The 13,208-nt window shown below is 35.9% G+C and overlaps 1 protein-coding gene across 1 annotated transcript in view; it reads right to left on the reverse strand.

The window, feature by feature from the left end:
- Nucleotides 1–5,331, reverse strand: part of LOC112913698 (cell surface glycoprotein CD200 receptor 2-like) — a 31,220-nt gene extending 25,889 nt beyond the window's left edge. Inside the window, exon 1 of the mRNA XM_025990575.2 lies at nt 5,099–5,331. The gene's annotated coding sequence lies outside the window, so the exon portion shown is untranslated. The remainder of the gene's footprint in view (nt 1–5,098) is intronic.
- Between the last annotated feature and the right edge of the window lie 7,877 nt (nt 5,332–13,208).

A 13,208-nucleotide genomic window follows, 5' to 3' on the forward strand; every position in this document is an offset into this window, starting at 1 on the left:
TTCTAAAAGTTAATGGATACTGTTACTCTCTGCAGGAGACAACTGCCTTACATAGGTCCACACCCAGCCCCCTGAGAAGAGGACCTCCTAATCCCTGAGCTTCAGTTTGTCACCACAAACCTCCCACCGTGCATCTCTGACCATGATCACCACAACTTGCTCTTCCCCTTAGTTACAAATATTGCTGATCATTACATATTCCTTAATGAATATAGTTATAAGAAAAATAATAATAAAAAAATAAAGGTCTATCCATGTTGTGTCATGCATCAGTACTTCTTTTCTTTTAATGGCTCAATAACATTTCATTGTATAGATATACCACTTTGTGTGTACATCCAATAAATGATGAGCATTGGGTTGGTTCCTACTTTGGCTATTGTGAGTGCTGCTATGAACATTAGGTACAAGTTTTTGTTTGAACACCTGTTTTCAATTCTCTTGGCTATGTAGCTGTAAGTGGAACTGCTGAACACTGTGTAATTCCATGTTTAACTTATTATGCAGTCCCCAAATTGTTGCTCATCATGGCTACACAATTGTACCTTTGTACTAGCAATACATGAGAGCCTACACGTGTTATTTTCATTATTATTAGCTATCCTAGTGGGTGTAGAGTGGTATTTTATTGTAGTTTCAGATTGCAATTTCCTAATCACTAATAATATTGACCATCTATCATGTGTTTATTGGCTATTTGTTGATCTTACTTGTGAAAATGCCTATTCAAGTCATCCATCCATTTTATAATTTGGTTGTTTGATTTTGAGTAGTGAAATCCTTAAAAAAATATTCTGGATACTCGAATCTTATCAGATGGATCATTTGCAATAATTTTTTCACATTCTATGGGCTGTTTTTCACTATTGATAGTGTACTCTGATGCACAAAACTTTGTACACAAAAGTTGTTAATATTGATGAACTCTAATGTCTTTATGTTTTCTTTGGAAGTTTGTGCTCTTGATGCTATACCTAAAAATGATTACCAAATTTAAAAGTAGTGAAGACCTTTGTCTTTTCCAAGTTTGATCATTTTAGCAATCATATTTGGACTTTGACCTACTTGAGGTTAGTTTTCTAATATGGTGTCAAATAAAGATCCACCTCATTCTTTTGTAGGTGATGATCTAGTTTGTTCACTTGTTGGAGAGATTTTTCTTACCCCAACTGAATGGTCTTGGCCCTTTTGCTGAAAATTAATGAGTCATAAGAGTACCGTTTTATTTGTGGACTCTAAATTCTTTTCCATTGGTCTGCATATCCATGCTTTGGTCAGTACCAAACTGTTTCAATTATTACAGTTTTGTAGAAGTTTTAAATTAGGGAATGTCAGTTCTCCAAATTTTCAATATTGTTTCTATTATTTGAGGTCTCTTGAAATTCCATATGAATTAGATGATTTTCCACTTCTGCCAAAAAATCCATTTCTGATTTTGATAGTAATTGCATTGAATATATAGATCTCTTTGAGGAGTGTTGCTGCTTTATCAATATTGTCTCTAATTCATGAACATAGGGCATCTTTCCATTTATTTATAATTTTTAAATTTTCTTTTAGTCATGTTTTACAGTTTTTAGTGTATTAGTCCTGCAACTCCTTGTTTAAATTTACTATTAAGTGTCTTATTTTGTTTGATGTTAGTGTAAATTGAAGTTTTCTTAATTTCCTCTTCAGGTTATTCTTTGCTAATATATAGGAATACAACACATTACTGCATGTTGACTTTAATTTTGTATCCTGGAACTTTGCTGAGTTTGTTTATTAGCCCTAATTGTATTGGGGTTGTGGGGTTTGTATGCTTAGTATTTTCTATATGTAAAATCATGTCATACATGAACAGATAGTTCAAGGTCTTCCTCTGCAAATTGGATAGCCTTCATTTCTTTTCCTTGTGTAATTGCTCTGGCTAGAACTTCTGGTATGATATTGAATAGAAGTAGCAAAAGCTGGAATTCTTATCTTATTCCTGATCTTAGGGGGGAAGCTTATAGGTTTTCACCAGTTAATATGATGGTTGTTGATTTTTTTCTTCTCTCTTAGAACTTATTTTGCTATACCGTATGAATTTTGGTATATTGTATTTCCATTTTAACTTACTTCAAGATATTTTTTTTTATTTTTCTTTTAACCATTAGTGGTTCTGGAGTGTGCTGTTTAATTTCCAGATATTTGTGATTTTTCCAATTTTCCTCTTGTTATCAATTTCTAGTTTCATACCACAGTGTTTGGAAAAAATATTTGTTATAATCAAACTTTTTAAATTTGATAAGACTTGTTTTTGCCTTAACTTTGTGATCCATCCTGGACAATATTCTGTTTACACTCAGAAAGAATATGTATTCTACTCCTGTTGGATGTAATGTTCTGTATATGTCTGTAAGGTACATTTAGTCTACCATATAGTTCAGGTTCAATGCTCCCTTTTAATTTTCTAAGTGAGATATTGAAGTTTCTTATATTGATTATATTGCTCTATATAATATCTGTTGGTATTGGCTTAATACATTTATTAAAGTTTTCTGATATTGAAAACATAATTACAATTGCATATCTTTGGGGTCACTGGGTGGCTCGGTCATTTAAGCATCTACCCTCAGCTCAGATCATGATCTCAGGGTCATGGGACCAAGCCCCATGACTGGCTCCCTGCTCAGCAGTAGTCTGCTTCTCCCTCTTCCCCTGCCCCTCCTCTGCACACTCTATCTTGTGTGAGGTCTCTCTGTTATGCTTTCTCTCTTTTGTGCTCTCTCTCAAATAAATACATGCGATCCTTTAAAAAAGAAAAAAACAATTGCCATATCCTCTTGAAGAACTGATCCCTTTATCATAATATAATGACCTTCTTTGTCTCTTATTAAGGGTCTTAATAGGGGCAGCCTGGGTGGCTCAGCGGTTTAGTGCCACCTTCAGCTCAGGTGATCCTGGAGACCCAGGATGGAGTCCCGCATCAGGTTCCCTGCATAGAGCCTGCTTCTCTCTCTCTCTCATTCTCTCTCTCTCTCTCTCTCTCTTTCTCTGTGTGTGTGTGTGTCTCATGAATAAATAAATAAAATCTTTTTTTAAAAAAAAGGGTCTTAATAGGGTTTAATAGATTTAAAATCTATTTTGTTTGATACAAGCATAATTATCCCTGCTTTTCTCTGGTTTCCATTTGTGTGGAATTATCTTTCTCCAATTCATTGCATTCAACCTTTGTGTGTCATGAAAGCTGAAGGGAGTCTCAGAGGCAGCATAAAGTCAAATCTCAGTTTTAATCCATTCAGCTACTCTGCTTTTAGATTGGAGAATTTAATCGATTCACATTTAAAGTAAATATTAAAAACTCAGGATTGAGTACTGTACTTTTGTTTTCTACCTCTTTTTAAAATTCTTTGTACTTTTCTGTGTCTCTTGCAGTATTGTTTTGTGAGTTGATGACTTTCTATATATGCTTTGGTTACTTTCTCTTCATGTTTTGTGAATCTGCTAGAGGTTTTTCCTTGGTGGTTATCATGAGGTTTATACAAAATATCTTGTAGTTATAGCAGTCTATTTTAAGTTGGTGGCAACTTAACTTACATAAAACTTTATCCCTTTAATGCTCCTCATTTTATATTCTTGACATCACAATTTACATCTTTTTATATTGTGTATCCATTATCATATCATAGCTAAACTTATTTTTAATGTTTTCATCTGTTCATCTTTACAATAGAATTACATGAGTTATACACCAGCATTAGCATTAGAGTAGTCTGAATCTGACTATATACTTATCATTGTCAGTGTGTTTTATACTTTTACATATCATCATAACAACTGATTGCTGAAAAAATAGATTTAATGTAAAATCTGATTTTAGTTCTGTTTAGGACTTCTATTTCTGGAAATATTGTTAATTATGTACTCTAAAAAAAACCCTACCATTCAAAACACCAAAAATTAGGGCTTAAGGATGGATAAATTATTAATGCTTAATTGGGCTCATGAGTAATTAGGGAAAACTCATGGAATCAAAAGTGAAAGCAGCAAACATGTACTGGAAAGACTGACTTAACCCAAAAACTATCAAGAGTGTAGTAGAAATATAGACGCTAGGGTTTTAAGAGCAATTTAGGGAACAGAAGAACATTGGACCCAGGCAAAACAGAAAGTAGAAACTGAGATTCCATTCCCCCAAATAAAGTCAGGATAAAGTTTAAATAAGTTATTATCTAAAAATAAAGAAGAGGACATTACTTGTCATACACTTATCTCTTATTTTTATAAGAACAACGGAAAGGTTTCCACCATGAATGTGTTACCACACTACCCTCATATGGGTTTGGGGGTTGAATTTATATTACTTGTGTTATCTAAGAAACTCTAACCCCAGAAATTAAAATACACTTTCCCCATCTCAGTAGCATTCCCAAGAACAGAAAATCCTCTTTGAAAGAAACTCTTTCCCCAAGATTTCAGATTCCACATGATGCTGCAGATATAGATTAGTGGTATATGAGTACACAATCCAAAATTACAAAAACAAAAAGAATATCAAGGCAAGTATTATAACATTGAAATAGATTCATAGAATATATATTTATAGAATGATTATTTTTAACATGTTTATAAAAATACAAAATTATATTCATACAGAAAAAGGGATTTAAAAGAATTGAATAGAACCTGCAGAATCAAATTTAATGTTGTTAAAGGCTAAAAATGCCAAGAACAGGCCAAACTATAGATTAGAAACAAGTAAGAAAAATTTTGTAGTCTCTAGGAGAAATCTGGAAAAAATTGCAGAAAATACCCCACAGAGAGACAAAGATATAGAAAATATGAAAAATGTTGTGTCATGGAAAATCAAGAAAATTTCATTAGATTTCCAGAAGAAGAGAACAGAGTCAAATAAGGAAACTTAGTGTCAAAAGAGATAATAACTAAGAATTTTTCAATATTGAATTAATGGAAATCCAGAATCTTCAAATTTGGGATGCACAGCCAATCCTAAACCAAGGTAATAAAAAGAAATTTATATTTAAATGTACAATAGTGAAACTACAAAACGCTGATGACAAAGAAATGATCTTAAAAGCAATCAAGAAGAAAAGACAGATTACTGTATACTTACCAGGGAATAACACTTGTACTGACAGAATTCCTAACAACAATGATGAAGGCCAAAATAAATAGAATATCTTCGAAGTGCTGAAGCAAAATAACTGTTTAGATTCAATTACTCAGAAAAACATATTTTACGAATGAGAAACTAAAGACCTTTCCTCTAGACAAACACAAACTGAGAGTTTATTACCAATAAATACAGAACCTCCCTACATAAACTCCTGAACAATACTTAAAAATGAGGAAGAGAAGAATGAAAGTGACCTGAAAAGGAAGGCGGGTATTATGCTGAGTGAAGTGAGTCAATCGGAGAAGGACAAACATTATATGGTCTCATTCATTTCGGGGAATATAAAAAATAGTGAAAGGGAATAAAGGGGAAGGGAGAGAAAATTAGTGGGAAATATCAGAGAGGGAGACAGAACATGAGAGACTCCTAACTCTGGGAAACCAACAAGGGGAAGTGGAAGGGGAGGTGGGCGGGGGGTTGGGATGACTGGGTGACCAGCACTGAGGGGGGCACTTGATGGGATGAGTACTAGGTGATATGCTATATGTTGGCAAATTGAACTCCAATAAAAAAATATATATAATTTAAATTAAAAAAAAACAAAAGGAAAAATAGGAATCTCTAAGTTTCAGGAAGAAATACTGAACAAACAAAATTGGTAAATATAGGGATAAACTCTTATAAACCATTATAATAATATCTAGTTTGGGGAATGGTTTTCAAAGAATTGTGAAGTCTCAACCCCTAGATGGGAGATGAAGTAATAGAAGTTAAAATATCGTAAGAAATTTTAATCCTTTAGGTAAAATAATGTTGATTATCTCTAGATTTCAAGCATAAATATTGAAAGGGAATACCAAAAGAATAGAAATGGAGTGTTGGAGTGTGTAAAGAGCTTTTAAAGCTTAATATGTCTAAAAGAAAGGCAAAAACAGAACAGTAATCAGGCCGAAATTAAAAATCAATTAAATGAGATGCAATCCAAACTGGAGGTCCTAACAATGAGGGTTAATGAGGTAGAAGAATGAGTGAGTGACATAGAAGACAAGTTGATGGCAAGGAAGGAAGCTGAAGAAAAAAGAGAAAAACAATGAAAAGATCATGAGGAAAGGTTAAGGGAAATAAATGACAGCCTCAGAAGGAAAAATCTACGTTTAATTGGGGTTCCAGAGGGCTCCAAAAGGGACAGAGGACCAGAAAGTGTATTTGAACAAATCATAGCTGAGAACTTCCCTAAATTGGGAAGGGAAACAGGCATTCAGATCCAGGAGATAGAGAGGTCCCCCCCTAAAATCAATAAAAACCATCCAATACCCCGACATTTAATAGTGAAACTTGCAAATTCCAAAGATAAAGAGAAGATCCTGAAAGCAGCAAGAGACGAGATCCCTAACCTTTATGGGGAGAAGTATTAGGTTAACAGAAGACCTCTCCACAGAGACCTGGCAGCCAGAAAGGACTGGCAGGATATATTCAAGGTCCTAAATGAGAAAAACATGCAGCCAAGAATACTTTATCCAGAAAGGCTGTTATTCAGAATAGAAGGAGAGATAAAGAGCTTCCAAGATAGGCAGAAACTGAAACAATATGTGACCACCAAACAGACTCTGCAAGAAATATTAAGGGGGACTCTGTAAAAGAAAGAGGAAGTCCAAGGAAACAGTCCATGAAAACAGGGACTGAATAGGTATCATGATGACACTAAATTCATATCTTTCAATAGTAACTCTGAATGTGAATGGGCTTAATGATCCCATCAAAAGGCGCAGGGTTTCAGACTGGATAAAAAAGCAAGACCCATCTATTTTCTGTCTACAAGAGACTCATTTTAGACAGAAGGACACCTAAAGCCTGAAAATAAAAGGTTGGAGAACGATTTACCATTCAAATGGTCCTCAAAATAAAGTAGGGGTAGCAATCCTCATATCAGATAAATTAAAGTTTATCCCAAAGACTGTAGTAAGAGATGAAGAGGGACACTATATCAAGCTTAAAGGATCTATCCAACAAGAGGAACTAACAATCATTTATGCCCCTAATGTGGGAGCTGCCAAGTATATCAATCAATTAATAACCAAAGTTAAGACATACTTAGATAATAATACACTAATACTGGGAGACTTCAACATGGTGCTTTCTGTAAATGACAGATCTTCTAAGCACAACATCTCCAAAGAAACAAGAGCTTTAAATGATACACTGGACCAGATGGATTTCACAGATATTTACAGAACTTTACATACAAATGCAACTGAATACACATTCTTCTCAAATGCACATGGAAATTTCTCCAGAATAGACCACATACTGGGTCACAAATCAGGTCTTAACCTATACCAAAAGATTGGGATTGTCCCCTGCATATTTTCAGACCATAATGCTTTGAAACTAAAACTAAATCACAAGAAGAAATTTGGAAGAAATTCAAACACGTGGAAGTTAAAGACCATCCTGCTAAAAGATGAAAGGGTCAACCAGGAAATTAGAGAAGAATTTAAAAGATTCATGGAAACTAATGAGAATGAAGATACAACCGTTCAAAATCTTTGGGATACAGGAAAAGCAGTCCTGAGAGGGAAATACATCACAATACAAGCATCCCTCAAAAAACTGGAAAAAACTCAAATACAAAAGCTAACCTTGCACCTAAAGGAACAGGAGAAGGAACAGCAAATAAAACCTACACCCAACAGAAGAAGAGAGTTAATAAAGATTTGAGCAGAACTCAATGAAATAGAGACCAGAAGAACTGTGGAACAGATAAACAAAACCAGGAGTCGGTTCTTTGAAAGAATTAATAAGATAGATAAACCATTAGCCAGCCTTATTAAAAACAAAAGAGAAAAGACTCAAATTAATAAAATCACGAATAAAAAAGAAGAGATCACCATCAATATCAAGGAAATACAAACGATTTTAAAAACATATTATGAACAGCTATATGCCATTAAATTAGGCAATCTAGAAGAAATGGACACATTTCTGGAAAACCACAAACTACCAAAACTGGAACAGGAAGAAATAGAAACCCTGAACAGGCCAATAACCAGGGAGGAAATCGAAGCAGTCATTAAAAACCTCCAAGACACAAAAGTCCAGGGCCAGATGGCTTCCCTGGGGAATTCTATCAAACTTTTAAAGAAGAAACAATACCTATTCTACTAAAGCTGTTCTGAAAGATAGAGATGGAATACTTCCAAACTCGTTCTATGAGGCCAGCACCACCTTATTTCCAAAACCAGACAAAGATCCCACCAAAAAGGAGAATTATAGACCAATATCCCTGATGAACACAGATGCAAAAATTCTCAACAAGATACTAGCCAATAGGATCCAACAGTACATTAAGAAGATTATTCACCATGACCAAGGGGATTTATCCCCGGTACGCAAGGCTGGTTCAACACTCATAAAGCAATCAGTGTGATAGATCATATCAATAAGAGAAGAAACAAGAACCATATGATCCTCTCAATAGATGCAGAGAAAGCATTTGACAAAATACAGCAGCCATTCCTGATCAAAACTCTTCAGAGTGTAGGTGTAGGGATAGAGGGGACATTCCTCAGCATCTTAAAAGCCATCTATGAAAAGCCCACAGCAAATATCATTCTCAATGGGGAAACACTGGGAGCCTTTCCCCTAAGATCAGGAACAAGACAGGGATGTCCACTCTCACCACTGCTATTCAACATAGTACTAGAAGTCCTCGCCTCAGCAATCAGACAACAAAAAGACATTAAAGGCATTCAAATTGGCAAAGAAGAAGTCAAACTCTCCCTTTTGGCAGATGACATGATACTGTACATAGAAAACCCAAAAGACTCAACCCCAAGATTGCTAGAACTCATACAGCAATTCGTGAGTGTGGCAGGATACAAAATCAATGGCCAAGAAATCAATGGCATCTCTATACACTAACAATGAGACTGAAGAAAGAGAAATTCAGGAGTTAATCCCATTTACAATTGCATCCAAAAGCGTAAGATACCTAGGAATAAACCTAACCAAAGAGGTAAAGGATCTATACCCTAAAAACTACAGAACACTTCTGAAAGAAATTGAGGAAGACACAAAGACAGGGAAAAATATTCCATGCTCATGGACTGGAAGAATTAATATTGTAAAAATGTCAATGCTACCCAGGGCAATTTACACATTCAATGCAATCCCTATCAAAATATCATGGACTTTCTTCAGAGAGTTGGAACAAATCATCTTAAGATTTGTGTGGAATCAGAAAAGACCCCAAATAGACAGGGGAATATTAAAAAAAGAAAACCAGAGCCGGGGAGCATCACAATGCCAGATTTCAGGCTGTACTACAAAGCTGTGGTCATCAAGACAGTGTGGTACTGGCACAAAACAGACACATAGAACAATGGAACAGAATAGAGAATCCAGAAATGGGCCCTCAACTCTATGCTCAATTAATATTTGACAAAGCAGGAAAGACTATCCACTGGGAAAAGGACAGTCTCTTCCATAAATGGTGCTGAGAAAACTGGACAGCCACGTGCAGAAGAATGAAACTAGACCATTCTCTTACACCAGACACAAAGATAAACTCAAAATGGATGAAAGATCTAAATGTGAGACAAGAATCCATCAAAATCCTAGAGGAGAACACAGGCAACACCCTTTCTGAACTTGGCCACAGCAACTTCTTGCAAGATACATCTATGAAGGCAAAAGAAACAAAAGCAAAAATGAACTATTGGGACTTCATCAAGATAAGAAGCTTTTGCACAGCAAAGGATACAGTCCACAAAACTAAAACACAACCTACAGAATGGGAGAAGATATTTGCAAATGACCTATCAGATAAAGGGCTAGTATCCAAGATCTATAAAGAACTTATTAAACTCAACAGCAAAGAAACAAACAATCCAATCATGAAATGGGCAAAAGGCATGAACAGAAATTTCACCAAAGAAGACATAGACATGGCCAACAAGCACATGAGAAAATGCTCCCCATCACTTGCCATCAGGGAAATACAAATCAAAACCACAATGAGATACCACCTCACACCAGTGAGAATGGTGCAAATTAACAAGACGGGAAACAACAAATGTTGGAGAGGATGTGGAGAAAGGGGAACCCTCTTACACTGTTGGTGGCAATGTGAACTGGTGCAGCCACTCTGGAAAACTGTGTGGAGGTTCCTCAAAGAGTTAAAAATAGAACTGCCCTATGACCCAGCAATTGCACTGCTGGGGATTAATTAAAGATACAGATGCAGTGAAATGCGGGGACACCTGCACCCCAATGTTTCTAGCAGCAATGTCCACAATAGCCAAACTGTGGAAGGAGCCTCAGTGTCCATCAAAACATGAACGAATAAAGAAGATGTGGTCTATGTATAAAATGGAATATTCCTCAGCCATTAGAAATGACAAATAACCACCATTTGCTTCGACGTGGATGGAACTGGAGGGTATTATGCTGAGTGAAATAAGTCAATCGGAGAAGGACAAACATTATATGATCTCATTCATTTGGGGAATATAAAAAATAGTGAAAGGGAAAAAAGGGGAAAGGAGAGAAAATGAGTGGAAATATCAGTGAGGGTGACAAAACACGAGAGACTCCTAACTCTGGGAAATGAACAAGGGGTAGTGGAAAGGGAGGTGGTTGGGGGTTTGGGGTGACTGGGTGATGGGCACTGAGGGGGACACTTGAGGGGCTGAGCACTGGGTGATATTCTATATGTTGGCAAATTGAATTCCAATTAAAAAAAAAGCTCAGTGAGTCTAAGAAAAAGAGAAAAACAGAACACCAGGATAAATATAAATTATAATATATTAATATTTAAATGTTATAACAAATATATAAACATAACAATAAATATTAAAATTGTCACAATTTCTTAACCCAGATTTTTAATAAAAGACTTACCTAAATCCTATACACACAACAGTAATAATGTACCACTGAACTGTACATCTAAAAATGCTTAAAATGGTAAATTTCACATTATGAGTGATTACAAAAAATATTTTTAATTATAAAGCATTCAAAGAAATAGGAAAATGCAATCCACAATGAGGAAAAAAAGACATACAATTAAAGCCAACTAAAAACTGACACAAATGAAAGATATGGTGGGCAAGGACACTAAAAATCATTATTACTATTATCTCTATATTCTAAAGGTTCATTCAACATATGGAAAGCATTAACTAGGCCCAAATCAGATTTCTCTTTTTTTCTTTTTTTAATTCAGAGACAGACAGAGAGAGAGAGAGAGAGAGAGAGAAAAGCAGAGACACAGGCAGAGGGAGAAGCAGGCTCCAGGCAGGGAGCCCCACGCGGGACTCGATCCCGAGCCTCCAGGATTACATCCTGGGCTGAAGGCAGGCGCTAAACCGCTGTGCCACCGGGGCTGCCCCCAAATCAGATTTCTAAAGATGAAAACTACAATATGTGAGGTGAAAAATAGACTGAATAAAATTAATAGCAGATCACACATTGCAAAAGAAAAAATATTTACTAGATAATAAAAGTTATGCAAAAATAAATAGAAAAGGTTACATTAATATGAATAGAGTATCGGTGAGCTCTGGGCCAATTTCAAGAGGCCTGATTACATATATATATATTTGGAGAAGCCAGATTACATATATAAATTTGAAATAATCAAAGGCCAGAAGAGAGAAAAGGAGACAAAAAAAATTTTGGAGGTAATAATAACAAAACAAAGATGCTTTTATGTATTCTGAAATAAAGCGTAACCGTAATACATGCATATTACAAGGGATATCTTTGAAACTACCAGAAGTTGGGATGCCTGAGTGGCTCAGCAGTTGAGCGTCTGCCTTCTGCTCAGGGCATGATCCCGGAGTCCCAGGATCAAGTCCCTCATCCGGCTCCCTGCATGGAGCCTACTTCTCCCTCTGCCTGTGTCTCTGCCTCTCTCGCTCTCTGTGTGTGCATGAGAGCATGAAAATATAAATAAGATCTTTTTTTAAAAAAGTTAATTCTCAGAGTTCGTAAAAATCAGCTATATCTTATTTACTAACGATCTGGAGTTTCTTTATACAATGTATACCTAAAATAAAGCGTCACAGAGAAGTTGAAGAGAGACCGATGATGACATACCAGGCAAATACTAACCAGTGAAAGGATGCACTGGGCAGCCAAAGAGGTAAGGGGTTCAGCTTTCCCATCTGTAGAGAATTTACCATCCAAATGCAAGGAGTACAATCAGCTTAAGGTCTCCAGTTGTTAAGGCCTTCAGGATCCATTTCAGCTTTGGAGTTGAGGCCATACTCTTTCCAGCTAATGACTAAGCATGAAGGGGTATTACAGTTTTACCACTTCTGCTCATGAAAAATTCTTCTTGGAAGCCATCTTCACTCCAGGGTTTCTCATTGATTTGGCCAAGACTTAGTTCTATATCCTAATCCGAGGCCCTTGTGTCCTGCTCCCTCCCCTTTCCTTTCACAGGTTTCTTTCAGATCAGTGTCATGGTCTGAAGGCTTCCCTGCCCTATTCTACTTTCTGGCCCTTCAGTCTTTTACATGTATAACCCCTCTTTCCCAATTAACCTTTACTGCTCCTAACTCCATCTCAGCCTCTTCATCCTGGAGGAACAAACTGACATACCTGTTTTTGTTTCTGGATTTTTCTGATTCAGCAGACCTAAAGCGGATTTGAGCAATCTATATAATTTTGTATTTACCCATATGATTCTCATGTTCAACCATATTTAGCAGCCCTATAATGGAAGCTTTATTTGTTTCCTGTACATCATAGTTTAGCATTTATAAACTATCTTGATGTGTTTATTTACATGGCTGTTTTGACATATATTATCAAGTTAAGATGTAAATACAATTTTGCTTTTTTTGTTTCTCAGTAAAATTAAACAGATTCCTTTTAACCCAGTTAACTGTGAGCCTCATCCTATCCAGGGATGCATGAAGAATTAAGAAAAGGTCAAGGACAGCATTTGACATCTATGATGTGCACTGCTTAGTAATATTTATATGGGGAAACTTCACGGACTGTTTTTGGGGCATAGTCAAATGGTGTCAAAATGCTTTGGTCAAAATCATGTGACAAATGTCATTCAGTTAGTTTTACCTCCAAAAGAAACCAA

The sequence above is a fragment of the Vulpes vulpes genome, chromosome 1 (genome assembly GCF_048418805.1).
Source record: "Vulpes vulpes isolate BD-2025 chromosome 1, VulVul3, whole genome shotgun sequence".
NCBI lineage: Eukaryota > Metazoa > Chordata > Mammalia > Carnivora > Canidae > Vulpes > Vulpes vulpes.